Source organism: Nyctibius grandis, chromosome Z, assembly GCF_013368605.1.
Source record: "Nyctibius grandis isolate bNycGra1 chromosome Z, bNycGra1.pri, whole genome shotgun sequence".
In the NCBI taxonomy this organism is placed as follows: domain Eukaryota; kingdom Metazoa; phylum Chordata; class Aves; order Nyctibiiformes; family Nyctibiidae; genus Nyctibius; species Nyctibius grandis.
Genome location: NC_090695.1, coordinates 32,572,208 through 32,586,949, shown reverse-complemented (window position 1 = coordinate 32,586,949; position 14,742 = coordinate 32,572,208). Strand labels below are relative to the sequence as shown.

The 14,742-nt window shown below is 37.6% G+C and overlaps 1 protein-coding gene across 11 annotated transcripts in view; it reads right to left on the bottom strand.

Moving 5' to 3' along the window:
• Positions 1-14,742, bottom strand: part of PAM (peptidylglycine alpha-amidating monooxygenase) — a 160,814-nt gene that overhangs the window by 134,225 nt on the left and 11,847 nt on the right. For 9 of the 11 annotated variants that reach the window (XM_068422121.1, XM_068422128.1, XM_068422125.1 and 6 more), the window contains exon 2: positions 1,777-1,913. The exons of 1 other annotated variant lie outside the window; for it this stretch is intronic. The gene's annotated coding sequence lies outside the window, so the exon portion shown is untranslated. Of the gene's footprint in view, positions 1-1,776; positions 1,914-2,639; positions 2,689-14,742 lie in introns of those variants that run through there. One more of the 11 variants, XM_068422122.1, reaches the window with a different exon arrangement.

Genomic DNA, 14,742 nt, shown 5'->3' with positions numbered 1-14,742 from the left:
GATATCAGCATAGGTTAGAATGGGATTGCAAATAATGATGCAAGCACAGCACACATTCTTTCTTAAGGTCAAAAAGTCAAGTACTAAAAAAAATAAGGTTGGTATGTAGAACAATAATCTTGACTTCATTTTTGCAGACACATGTAATGGTTTCCTCATACGCCTAAACTTATAGACTAAGACTATTAGACTAAGACTCCATAATCTTCCAAGAATCTAATTTCTACAGCAACAGAAAGAATGAAAGAGTAGCTCAAGCAATCACGACAGCATATTCTGAAGTCCTGTTCTTATTAAGAGACATTCCAAGCTACCTACTCCCTCCATTTCTTCTGCAGATCTCTTCCCCCACCCACAACTTCTGAGAAAGAGATCAAGAATACACACACAAAATTTACCACTGTTTACCCAGAACGTTTTCAGCAACTTTTACCCCCAATCCATACTGAAATCTGGGCATAAGCCATTTAAGTTAGTAACTGTTAAACAGGTAGGTACAGGACAAGCTATAAAATATACCAGCTTACAAAGTGATGAACATGTACCACATGTTAGAATACTGCTGAAAATAAACAGACGATTATTTGTCAAAGCAGGAAATTGTAAATTGTATTTTATTTCATACACATACACCTCCAGCTGAAGGATTTCTCTAATTTTCTACAGTGATACATTGCCAAAATAGAGTTGCTGCAATTCTTATCATCGCCGACACTCGCGGTAAAAAGGAGGAAAGTACTCTCAAGCAGCAACACCTTACTCTGTAGTATCAATTCCTGAACTTGGTCATATCACGAAGCATATACACCTAAATAATATACTGTGGTTACAGGCCAAGCAAAGTATTTTAATTACTTCATGCTATTCTACCACCAAACCTATTCAAAACCAGCTCTTATTTGGCACCAGTCCCACTTCAAGTGTATTACGGATGGGGTAGTCCTAGAAGGCTTTCACAGAAGCAGCATTAATAGCAGACTGCTAACACAAGTTTATTTTTTCAGATGTTGTTTATTCCTGCTCGTATCTTCATGACAAACATCTTTTCCAATGTTGCAATGCTAGGGGAGATAAAGTATGCTAAACATACTTCTGGAATCACTACCAATCTCTTCAAGGACATTCTTCAAGGAAAGAAGGGGAAAAGGAGGGGGGGGGGGGGGGGGGGGGGGGCGGGGAGAAAGGCAGCAGCACAACTCTCTTCTCAACAAGCAATTCTGTCTCCAGCTACACACATCTTTTCCCCTTAAGCACCTGAAAGCACCTGAAACACATCCTATTTTCTAAGTCTATGCATCCCTTTAATTAGAGTCCTGAACAGAACATCTGCCTGGGCAAATTTGCTTTATGTACTATACAGGGATTAACCACAAAAATGAAAAACATAACAAGACAGGACTATATTACCCCTTCTAAAATAGTTATGGTGTAACGTATTTACAAAGAGCGTGCACCTAGGCACTTGTATTGATATGTTCACATTTGAAAAAATGTAAGAATAAAGATGCTCAGTAGATCTTTCCTACAGTTCAAGCATAGCTCTGAAGATTAAGGTCTACATATAAACACTGTACCACAATACCCACACACAATTAATGCTAGTAAACATGGATCCTTGAAACACCGAAGCAGTTTTTTTGTAGAAAACAAAACTTCTCATAACTGTGATATATGTATTTAAAAGGAACATTAGTGCATACAGTAGTATCTACTTATATTTGTAAGGGTGAAGCAGTTCACATCACCCTGTTTGAGTGAAAGAAAAAAGGTACTTACCAAGACTGCTGTCTCTACTGTTCAAACAATTTTATTTTCCATTTCTGCATTTCAGACAAGAATTCCAAAGTAAATCCCAACTTTCCACCATCTAAAAATGTTAGTCTTCCTCTGTCCAACTGCTCCTCACAGAAACACTGAAAAAGAAATACACATTAACTGCCTTCCACCCCCTCAGCTTTATACATATATGTTCAATTACCAGATACTTTCTGCAGCTCTGCCAATGGAATGACAACAGAGCTTTTAATTTAATACTTAGAGCAAAATTTCCTGCTCTGCCCTAAAATAGGGTTATCCCTCAGTTATTGACTGACATAATTTCTTTACTGCTTTGCTGGCATGAGAGCTGACTAAACCACCAAAGGTCAGCTAAATGCTTGAGAGAACTAAATACCAATTCTTCTAAATTCCTCATTCCACCCCAGTGTCCTGCAGCAACTTTAACAACACTTCCACTTCAAGGAGCATACTGAGTTTACACTGCTTCCAAATCTCAAAAAGGTCTCAGTGACACATGCATACCTTCTTGTTTTGAGTCAGAAATTTATCTCTAGAAGGATCTTTACACAATCTCCACGCTTTAAGATGCCTCTAGCTTTTATTATAGCAAAATGAGTTATGAAAAGACCTCAGCCTGCTTATGGCACAAGAGTAAATTACCTGTCACTGATGTTCCCAGCCTCAAACTCTACCACTATTAGACACAGAAAAGAGCCACTGTCCCCAATTAAGTGGGTTATTTTTCCAGATAAGCAGCTCCCAACTGAACAGAAAAATGAGAAAATTTAACAGTGGCTACAATCTCTCTCCTGTAACCAAAAAAAGATTGAGAGAGGGGCATGTAAGAAGAATTAGAATACCTGAGTTTGTTTTCATGCTGAAGTGATTTACGGTTTCACAGTGCTTTAGAACTGGCAAATCTCTGCACTGGATATTTTACAGTGTGTGATTTCCATGTCTTCCAGTAGCTCCTGTCTAGCTTTTACACAGAAATATAAATGGTAAATTTTGATCAAGGAACTTTTAATATTTATTTAGGACAAGAGAATACTTTGCAGAACATCTGGTAAGCAAGCTGAGCAAGGCAAGCCATGCTCCCTAAGTTAGCGCAGCTGAGACAGACTTTGCAGTGAAAAGAACACCTTACACTGCCAGTTGTTTTTCCATCTTAGCCCCACAGGTGAGCAAATACAGATTATGTCAGAAGGTGTACTTTTATTTAAAGATGACTCAAAGTGGCCAAATTTATTACAAGAACACAAACATTCTTGACATAGTCAATTAAAGGATTTGTACCATGGATAGTGAAATGAGAGTTACAGCAACGATCTTAGCAAAACAATCACAAGAGCAATATCTAGAGCTGTAATGTTTTCTCCAAGGTTTCACATATAAAGAAGAAAAGCACAGATATAAAAAGAAAACAGATCCCATTGCCACTAAATCATGTTTTATTACTGATTTATTTCTTAGTTCTATGCATCATACATCCACATAGGCATTAAGAATGAAAATTTATAATTCCTTGCCACAGTACAAAACATGTATAAAATTGCTTTTGATAAGGATTTGTCATTTAAGTGGAACTTCTTTGGCAGCAGGCAGAAAACAAAAAGTAAACAGAATCAGTGAAAAGGTTTTCTTTGAAGTAAATTGGAAATACGGCATGCTAAGAGAAGCAGAACTTTAACACGACTTCAAGCAAAGCACCTTTTTGCTTATCTGCCAGTAAACCTATTAATGTCTCCAATGTATTAGCTGTCCTTTATACACAACAAAACCCACACCCAGTTATAACCCTAAACCTGTATCTGCTGGTAACACATGCAACTCTTGCCCTTAATATCAGTTTAAATAAAAACAAAATACTCCCTGTAACAATCAGATTGAGTTTCACCAACAAAGAGCAAACAGTTCTAACAAAACTATAAACAACAGATATGACCCTACCACTCCTAGAGATGATCAGGAATCACAGACTGCTTGGAAAGCAAAACAATGAGCTAACTAAACATACAACATGAGCTAGCAGATCTGAGTAAATCATATTTTGGTTTTGTTTGAAAGAAGGGTAGTACTGTTAGGTAGCACTATACAACAGTAACTGATGAACTCCTCCCTCAATGCCTGAGCAGAGACAGAACTTCACAGAACACGCTCTCATTAGCTCCCAATGATAACGCTCCCAAAGAGGAGGATGCTTGAGGCATTCCTTCAAGCAGCATGCACCACACCAACACCCAAATATCTCACCCCCAGAAAGTTTCAGCATTTATATTTGAGAGCTGACACTGCCACATCAACACAGCACTTAAGGGAGGCCCAAAACCATCAGGTACCTCCACTATGCAACTGCTCAGTCTACAAAATGAACCTCAAGAAATACTAGAGAGAGATATGCATTACAATTTTAGCAAAATCAGAGAAAGAAAGGACAGTTTGACACAGCTCACAAGAACTTACAGAAGACAAACTGACTTAGAATTTGATACAAATGAAAAATGCCTGTCAAAGTATCATCACAGTATGGTCCTACTAGGTGTACCATTCTTCATGTCCACAGTACAGCATGATTGCTCTGTATTTTACATAACTGTTGAAGTTTCATTACACTACCAATCAATAAGATATTTTTCTACATGTGGATGCATGATAGGCTTCACTTCTAAAAGAAAGTTGTGGCTTGCAAATGATTTAATGACAGTCACAAAATTGGATATGCCAGGCCTAATCCTATCCGATATTGTGTGATTAAGCTGAAACAATCTAATTTTCCCTAATCCTCCCTTGAAAGAAGGAAATAACTAGGGTATAGTTCATTGAAAGTTATAACTGTGTATATTTAAGATCTGCTACAGACACCCCAAAGATTAACAGCAAGGAAAAAAGAAAAACACCTCATAGCTCATGCACAGCAATGGAAATGGCCTTAGAGGATTCAGATTTGCAAGATACTAGAATTGCTTTTAAGATGAAAACTAGTTTGCTCCTTTACAAAGTCTGTGCTACCATTCGTTTCTGGGAAGCTATGTCAAACAAAGACAAAAATCCTGACTGTAATAATATTTGTTCTAATTGGGCTCAGAGGACGTTCTTTGAGCACACACAAACACAGCTCGTGTTTGAAATCGAAGAGCAGGCAAGGAGCAACTCAATTATCTGTGCACAAATGCAGCTGATGAGCTTCAGGGGTTGAAGTAACTGCCCATCCACCCGCCTAGTGCACGTGCCTTGGCCTAAATATCACATTTTCATTAAAAGCATATTCTTCTCTTGTAGATGAACACTAGATTGATACATAGAAAAAAGACTGCTCCAAGGCAGACAGCTGACTGCAGCCGTTCTTTTTCACATACTAGATGAAAGCTAACCCATAGAAGGAGCTGATACTGCTAACAGCAGCAACGACCACCACTGAAATAAATAAAACCCATTGAACTGCTGAATAAAATGCTTTACGTCCACGTAGAGGCAAATAAACAGCCTTACTTGAAACAATCTCTTGGCCTCTTTTTGTGTTAGAAAATGAGAGGGAATGTCACTACATTATCACATCCTGGGCAAGGACACCAGGGGGAAAGTCTGGAGCAAGGAAGACGTACCTTTGATCACAACAGAGATTAACTAAGCCAACTGATGGGAGCTGGCCACTCTTGATCATCTTTGATCAATCATAGCGACTGGGAGAGGTGCTCAAGGACTGAAGGAATAACCTATGAGGGTGACCATCCTTGGAGATATCTATTATTATTGTTAACATCAAGTTTTGAATTTTCATTGATAAGTCTTGTTGGGTTTATGTGCCCAAGTGCTGGCAATGGGGTGGCTGTAGGGGTGGCCTCTGTGAGGAGAGGCAGGGGCTGTCCCTTGATGGACACAGCCAGTTCCAACAGACCCACCACAGGGCACAGCTGAGTCCCTCAGCCAAGATGGTGGCACCTCTGGGAAAGTGTATTTAAGAAAGGCAAAAATGCTGCATAGCAGAATGTGAGAGAGAAGAGTGAGGAAAAAATTGTTAAGAACAGCCCTGCAGACACCAAGGTCAGCAAAGGAGAGGAGGAGGTGCGCCAGGCACTGGAGCAGAGATTCCCTTGCAGCGCCTGGACAGCCCCACATCGGGGCAGATATTCCCACTGCAGCTCGTGAAGGACCCCATGCCAGAGAAGGTGAGAAGCCCTGAAGGAAGCTGCAGGCCATGGAGAGCCCATCCTACTCTATTTTTAATTGGCAATAAATTAAATTAATCTTCCCCAAGTTGAGTCTGTTTGCCTGTGATGGTAGTTGGTGAGTGATCTCCACGAGCTGTTCCATCTTACTTTCTCACCCTGTCCTTTTGAGGAGGGAGAAAGGTCTGGCAGCCAGCCAAGGTCAACCCACATCATACTCCCATCAAGATTTTAAGAGAAACAGGCCATACTCACCATAAATGATTGACAGAACTGTTCACACTTTGATTTCACTTAAGTAGTAATGCAGCTGTGAAACAAAGCAGGTCAGTTTTAGATACAACTATGCCAACCTAGCCCGAAGTGAAAGTTCAACTTGCAGTGCAGAACAAGGTCAGCAAGTGATAGTTTCTGCCCTTGTGAACTATTATCCATTAATTAAAACAACAAACAAAAAAAACAACACCCCCAACTTAAAATAAAACTAATAATCAGATATTGTAACGCTTGACAAAGATCCTACCTCAGAGATCAATTTCAAGGACACGGTCTCAGTGTTACTAATTCATTACTAATAACTGAATATATGCTATTATAATCCAGATTATATATTCAATTAATATATACACACATACACTGTAACTCAAAAACTTCTCCTAAGCAAACTACTGTGGTTGTATATAGGTCAACTTGTTTTGACAAAGATGAAAGAAGACGAAATAAGACACAGATGGAGATCATCATGATTTGAACATCGTCCAAAGAAAACCTGTAGTGATTACTGAAAACCACAATAACTATAGGGAGACAGAGCCCTGTTGTAAACATACAGCTTCTTAGTGCTGACCAAAAGAATAAATATTACGTATTACTAGAAAATGCATTGCATTATTTGGAAATATTTGCTCCTGAAAGCATCTAATAAGAACACAAATTCAAAAGTTCAAGCCAGTCTGAATAAAAAAGGTTTCAGCAGTGGCCTTGTAAATCTCAATAAAGCAGTAACTCCGCATTGATTTCCCCAACTTAGCTCCTCAAGGAAAAAAGTACTCAGTATTAAATGAAAATACCACGTGACAGAAATAAATTAAGTTCAAAAGATGGTAAAAACTCATGAACTATAAACAGAATGGAAATATGAAACAGAAACTACAGAAAACCAGGCCAGATTAGAAAAGCAAATTATAGGTAAGCAACTGTTTTGAATGAATATTTTGAAGACATAACTATGAAGCTGAGAGTTATTTTTAAAAGTCTTCAAAAATTAAAGGAACAGAAAAAAAGGAACAGAAAAAAAGGAACAGAAAAAAAGGAACAGAAAAAAAGGAACAGAAAAAAAGGAACAGAAAAAAAGGAACAGAAAAAAAGGAACAGAAAAAAAGGAACAGAAAAAAAGGAACAGAAAAAAAGGAACAGAAAAAAAGGAACAGAAAAAAAGGAACAGAAAAAAAGGAACAGAAAAAAAGGAACAGAAAAAAGGAACAGAAAAAAGGAACAGAAAAAAGGAACAGAAAAAAGGAACAGAAAAAAAGGAACAGAAAAAAGGAACAGAAAAAAGGAACAGAAAAAAGGAACAGAAAAAAGGAACAGAAAAAAAGGAACAGAAAAAAGGAACAGAAAAAAAGGAACAGAAAAAAAGGAACAGAAAAAAGGAACAGAAAAAAGGAACAGAAAAAAAGGAACAGAAAAAAGGAACAGAAAAAGGACAGAAAAAGGACAGAAAAAAGGAAACAGAAAAAGGAACAGAAAAAAAGGGAACAGAAAAAAGGAACAGAAAAAAGGAACAGAAAAAAGGAACAGAAAAAAGGAACAGAAAAAAGGAACAGAAAAAAGGAACAGAAAAAAAGGAACAGAAAAAAGGAACAGAAAAAAGGAACAGAAAAAAGGAACAGAAAAAAGGAACAGAAAAAAGGAACAGAAAAAAGGAACAGAAAAAAGGAACAGAAAAAAGGAACAGAAAAAAGGAACAGAAAAAAGGAACAGAAAAAAGGAACAGAAAAAAGGAACAGAAAAAAGGAACAGAAAAAAGGAACAGAAAAAAGGAACAGAAAAAAGGAACAGAAAAAAGGAACAGAAAAAAGGAACAGAAAAAAGGAACAGAAAAAAGGAACAGAAAAAAGGAACAGAAAAAAAGGAACAGAAAAAAGGAACAGAAAAAAGGAACAGAAAAAAGGAACAGAAAAAAGGAACAGAAAAAAGGAACAGAAAAAAGGAACAGAAAAAAGGAACAGAAAAAAGGAACAGAAAAAAGGAACAGAAAAAAGGAACAGAAAAAAGGAACAGAAAAAAGGAACAGAAAAAAGGAACAGAAAAAAGGAACAGAAAAAAGGAACAGAAAAAGGAACAGAAAAAAGGAACAGAAAAAAGGAACAGAAAAAAGGAACAGAAAAAAGGAACAGAAAAAAGGAACAGAAAAAAGGAACAGAAAAAAGGAACAGAAAAAAGGAACAGAAAAAAGGAACAGAAAAAAGGAACAGAAAAAAGGAACAGAAAAAAGGAACAGAAAAAAGGAACAGAAAAAAGGAACAGAAAAAAGGAACAGAAAAAAGGAACAGAAAAAGGAACAGAAAAAAGGAACAGAAAAAAGGAACAGAAAAAAGGAACAGAAAAAAGGAACAGAAAAAAGGAACAGAAAAAAGGAACAGAAAAAAGGAACAGAAAAAAGGAACAGAAAAAAGGAACAGAAAAAAGGAACAGAAAAAAGGAACAGAAAAAAAGGAACAGAAAAAAGGAACAGAAAAAAGGAACAGAAAAAAGGAACAGAAAAAAGGAACAGAAAAAAGGAACAGAAAAAAGGAACAGAAAAAAGGAACAGAAAAAAGGAACAGAAAAAAAGGAACAGAAAAAAGGAACAGAAAAAAGGAACAGAAAAAAGGAACAGAAAAAAGGAACAGAAAAAAGGAACAGAAAAAAGGAACAGAAAAAAGGAACAGAAAAAAGGAACAGAAAAAAGGAACAGAACAGAAAAAAGGAACAGAAAAAAGGAACAGAAAAAAGGAACAGAAAAAAGGAACAGAAAAAAGGAACAGAAAAAAGGAACAGAAAAAAGGAACAGAAAAAAGGAACAGAAAAAAGGAACAGAAAAAAGGAACAGAAAAAAGGAACAGAAAAAAGGAACAGAAAAAAGGAACAGAAAAAAGGAACAGAAAAAAGGAACAGAAAAAAGGAACAGAAAAAAGGAACAGAAAAAAGGAACAGAAAAAAGGAACAGAAAAAAGGAACAGAAAAAAGGAACAGAAAAAAGGAACAGAAAAAAGGAACAGAAAAAAGGAACAGAAAAAAGGAACAGAAAAAAGGAACAGAAAAAAGGAACAGAAAAAAGGAACAGAAAAAAGGAACAGAAAAAAGGAACAGAAAAAAGGAACAGAAAAAAGGAACAGAAAAAAGGAACAGAAATGTGGCAAACACATAAGATTATCCTCTAGTAACAGTATTTGTTGATAAGCAATTGTTCTAAATGGGACTGGTGGAAAAAATAAAACAAACCAAGACAATTATGAGTACCAACCATAACAGCTCTAACATTCTCATACTTGTGGGCAACACTGTCAAAATAGCACTCCTCCGTCCCACACATAAAAGGTTTTGACAAGACAAGGTCAGGTTACAGATCCAGTTATCTGAACTAAAAGCAGGATAATTATCTTTCCCTTAATTTCCCCCCTCCCTCTACTTCCTTGCCATCATAACAGAGGAGAAATGCCCAAATTTCAAATCAGAGACTGCCTGACTAGAGCAAGGGAGCAAGAAATTAATGGGAACAACTTTGAAGAAAATATGGTCTACATTGAAAGACAACTGGTTGAAGAACTGAAAAACTGAGACCAGCTAAACAGAGATACAGAACAATATATAGAAAAAGTCAGCCTAGGTGAGAGCCAACAGGGACGATGCAGATCTGAAGCCATGGGGACAGGAAACAAAAGGCAGGAGTAGCAGGCAGCTCTGTCCACAGCTAGAAGGGTCCATTAACTTGCTTCCAGAAAATCTTGGCAGCATCAAGAACTTCAATGACAAAAGTGGCTTTAATCCATGGTTACCCCTTTTTCTGGCACACATATTTGTCCATCAAGATTACCAACAAACCTCAGTAACTACAGATAGTATCTTACAGCTGAAAATGCCAACATGCCAAGAAACACTGAACCTTGAGAAACTTACACATTGTATTTCACAATGAATACAAATGCTTCAAAAAGCACTTAAGTGTAACAAGATCATCATTTATAGTCTATTTTGCAAATGTATTTAGTACAAATATATCCACCAAATGGACAGTCAGAACAGAGTCTGAATAAAAGAGGTCAAATACATTAACTAAATGAGAGCACTATTTATAGCAGTAAAAACCTGAAAATTGCCTGAAGATGACAGGAAACTGTAATTATGCAAACAAAGAGAGATGAGTTTGAGATTAATCACATCATTAATTCTTTTTGTTTGCAAGTCATTTTCAGAAAACACTTCAGCTTTACATTAGGAATGTACTGTATATGCAATATTTTATACAAGCCATCTTCACCATTTTGACACTTCTGTATTCATAAGGAAAATACTTAGTTTACAGTTTCTGAAGCTCTTTTTTGGTCATTTTTTTTGTTAAAGCTTATTTTCCAGTGTGAACTCATTTTAAAACCTTCTTGACATCACCTTATTCTTTTATTTTTTACTGTCATATAGGATCCTAAAAAAAGCAAAGGTATTAGGCTATGAAGCGCTAGGAGGTAGGTCTCCTGAAACTAATAAAATCAATGCAATATGTTTGCCCAAGGCCAGCTGCTTTTGATTCATTTTGTCAGGCTCTAACACTAGATACTACAGAACACTGCTAACCTCACCTAGAGTTACTTTCCTTACGCAAAAACAATACTTCCAGCTCTCCATGGGGAGTGTGACATAGCAACTGTAAAAGCTCCAGTGCAGATTTTCTAAGATGTCTAAGCCTCAACGTTGACTTGAAAGCACTTGCTTAACACTGTTACACTATGCTGAAGCTTTATTTCACTTTAGCTTTGAGATATAACACCAGTGTCACGGTTCTTAGACTAGTAATGTATTTTTCCAATTTTAATTTTACACAATTCAAGTATCAGAGACAGCAATAAAGGAAGTATTTGTAACGAAAATTTACTTCCCTAAAAAGACAGAGTTATACTAGGTCTGTCAGATCCATTTCCTACTCAGTCACAGTTTCTGGATCTAGAGCAAGGCCATTGCAAAAATAAATTATGCTGGGGGTGTGGGGGGACAGGACAACACGGGACGACGACAACAACAAAATTAGCTAGCAATGGCAACTACCCTGAAATATGTAAGAAGTAGCAGAGAAAAAAATTCATATTCTACACAAATACTTAGTTTAACTACTATATTAAAATACATTTTAAACAGAACTTACAGACTGAGTGAGCCAGATCTCATGGGACATGCTTCTTTTAAAGCCCTGATAATCATTTAAATCCCACGTTAGCTTAAAAAAAGTTCAGAAAATCTTGATGACATACCTGCTCAAACTACACGACCAAACTTCCCAGCTACAGTGCACTCTAACCTACAGTTATGGGCTCATCTCTAAGTGTTGAACAGCTAACAAGTGTTATATCGACACCAGTGCAAACAAATCTTTTAAAGTATACGGATATTTCCACTAAAGTTAAAAAAGTTACCTAATATGAAATGTTTTTAGTTTTACTCCAGTAAAGCCAAAGACTAGTTACATAGGAATATTCCTTTATATTTAGACTCTTACGGAAAAGTAACAAATAAATGTGAATGTTTTAGGCATCTTCCTGAAGCTCAAGGCTGTAAAACACAATATGGTAAGAATAAAACATTCACATAATGAATCCACTGAGAATACCAGCAAGTTTTCTACTACTTTATTATCTAAAAAGTGAGAGAACTGCTGCTAGGAGCTAAACATTTACTCACAAGCAGCAAGAACAGCATAAAGACAAGCCTCAGTGCAAGCCTAGGGAAGACCAAAGAACCAAACATTTCCACTGATCAAAGATCCTCTCCCATGATCAAGCAGCGGTCTGAGATCACGCACAGACACCTGAGGAAAACTACGTCACTTCAAAGCAAGTTTTCCAAAATAGATTGATTCTAACCAATCAAAACCATGCTTGCAATTAATTTCTGAACCAGCAGCTATGGCAAGGAATAGTCACAAGTAATCAAATGAACAGACAACTTCCCTGCTACAGTAGCTAACTATGGAATACCTTCACCAGCAGGTGAAAGGACGGCAAAGAAACACCACAGTATCAAAAAGAATCACTACTACAATGCACAAACAAGACCCATAAGGTTATCACAATGGTAGAAGTATATCCAGCAAGCTGATCTGACTTTTGCAAGCAGCCAAAAACCATTCCCAACTCCTTAACACGTTGCTAGCTCTGATGCCTATTGCGGGGAGGGGGGGTGGGAAAGAGACTAAGTGTGCAATTTTGCTATCAGTCTGATTAGATTCAAAATCCAACTAAAGCAAGCGGAAGAACTGAACTGATCACCAATTCACTACACATGCCCACAATTTCCACTGATACGTATCATGACTGCAAGAACAGTCCATGAATTGATACAATCATAATGTAGTATTGCATTATCTGTATTGTCCTCACATATTCTTAGGAAAAAAAGGCTAAATACCACATGACACTGAGATTACTGTTAGAAGACTAACCTCCAAATCAGAGATGTCTTTTGAACCCCACATAAAACCAGTAAAGCGTCTCTAAATGAAGCTTCGAATAATTTTATTTTTTTCTACCACTAGCAAAACAAAAGAAGATTTGGTAGCTATTCGCTTTGTTCAATTCAATTTCTTCCGAAGATGAAACAGACCACACTAGATAAAAGCAGTTAAAAAGAAGCAATGAACATTCTCTTATCACATGGGGAAAAAAAGCCAGTATCAACCTCTTCAGGATAGAAGCAGAATATGGTCGAAAACTGAGGCAGACACGTCCTTTTGTTTGATCAACTCTTTTCAGAAAGAAAGGTGAGAAAGTTTCACTGAAACATGCTCTTTTTCATGATACCTGGTCATTACCGATTTTGTTTCAGGTCAGACATAGTCTCATTTTTTTCACCATACAACATCAATGTATAAATACTCATTAGGTACACTTCTGCTTTCAAAAGTGATATGACCATGAGCTTAAAAAAATATCTTGTTTTATACTAAAAAGAAGCCTGCTCTGAAATGTTCTGTTCACGATCTCCTCTTTAAACTCTGGCCCAATCGTTTCAAACTCAACAAACCATGAGGTGTATTGGTAGCCCTGTGGAAGACATTTCATTTGTGGAGGTGGTTATCTTGGGCAGGCCCAACTAGGCCTTGTACTTAAGGTTTGGGAAGCCCGTATGTCAGTACGGGCAGCTGCTGCAAGGTAATCTGCAGAGTGCGCCACGCCAGTCTGTGCTGCATACTGCTGGGCATCATGAAGGACACAACCCTCCAGCTTGTCAGGGGAAGATGTATTGTTTACACTCTGTGGATATATCCTCTGCAATAGAAAAAAAGTTACCTAATATGAGATGTTTTTAGTGCTACTCCAGTCCAGAGTCCCAAAAGACAAAACTGACAGGAAACCACCCTCTATTTACAGGAAAAATATAAACAAGTGAAAGGAAAAAATAGACCACAAAAAGAAATCAGGACAGTGGATAAAATGATTACAACCATTCCGTGGGGAAAGGAAGAGTACACCAGGACCAATTAACTAGCCCAGGCTGGTGGCTCATGTATTGACTGACTAGATTTTGATCTTCCCCCTGAAATGTGCAGTGGGTGGCTGGGGTCCCATAGGGAGATAACAAACCTTATATTCCACTGACAGTACACTGGAGCAGCCATAACCATCAGCAGGTGATTTTATGCCTTCACAGTACTGCCCCAGAGGTATCTACACAGCTCCACAATTTGTCACGGGCTGGTAGCCCAGTGTTTGGAAGATTTCCATACTTTCCCACATTGTAAATCGCTCAGCAATGCAGATGTTGTCATCTGCATCGCTGCAGGGACCACTGGTCCCATTGAACAAAAAGTGAGAGAAGCACTGAGTAATGTTACTGAGAAAATGCAAGATCATGGTTGGGAAATCGACTCCAAGTAAATTCAGAGAGCTGCCCCAGAAGTAAAATTTGGAAGAGATAATTTGGCAGAGACTTTGCAGAATGATGCCCGAATCAGCTAAACAAACCATACTTTATGTGGCAGAAATGCAGAGCAAAATAGAAACACTGATGATTATTGGTCTTTGGGGGTTTTGAAGGCAATTTATACCATATTTGGCCCAGATATTAAGATCATTATATAATATAGTAAGGAAAAAAGAAAGTAATTTCTTTCCAGAAGAAAAGTAAAAGCCACCTTTGAACAAGCAAAGAAAGCAATTTCCCATGCAGTAATTTCAAGCCAAAAACTAGCCAATAAGCCTTTTGAGGTCAAAGCCGTAAGTATTGGATGAGGACATGGCTTACTGGAGTCTCTGGCAGCAAGGGGACAGGTGGCACATACTGTTGGGCTTTTCATGTCAGAGGTTGCCCCCATCAGTGCAAAGCTACAACAGCTTTGGGGTGCTTATTCAGCCCTAGCTGAAACAGAAAGAATCACCCAAGAGGCCTAGGTTACTGACAGCAGGGCTCCCAATTTTACAGTGGGTACTGTCAAAAGACTCCAGTCAGTAAATTGGGAAGGTGCAACAGACTAGCACCGTGAAATGGAAATGGTGCATTTCTACACTTACATCTCCCAGCCCAAACAAAATTAAGTGCCTTACAGGAG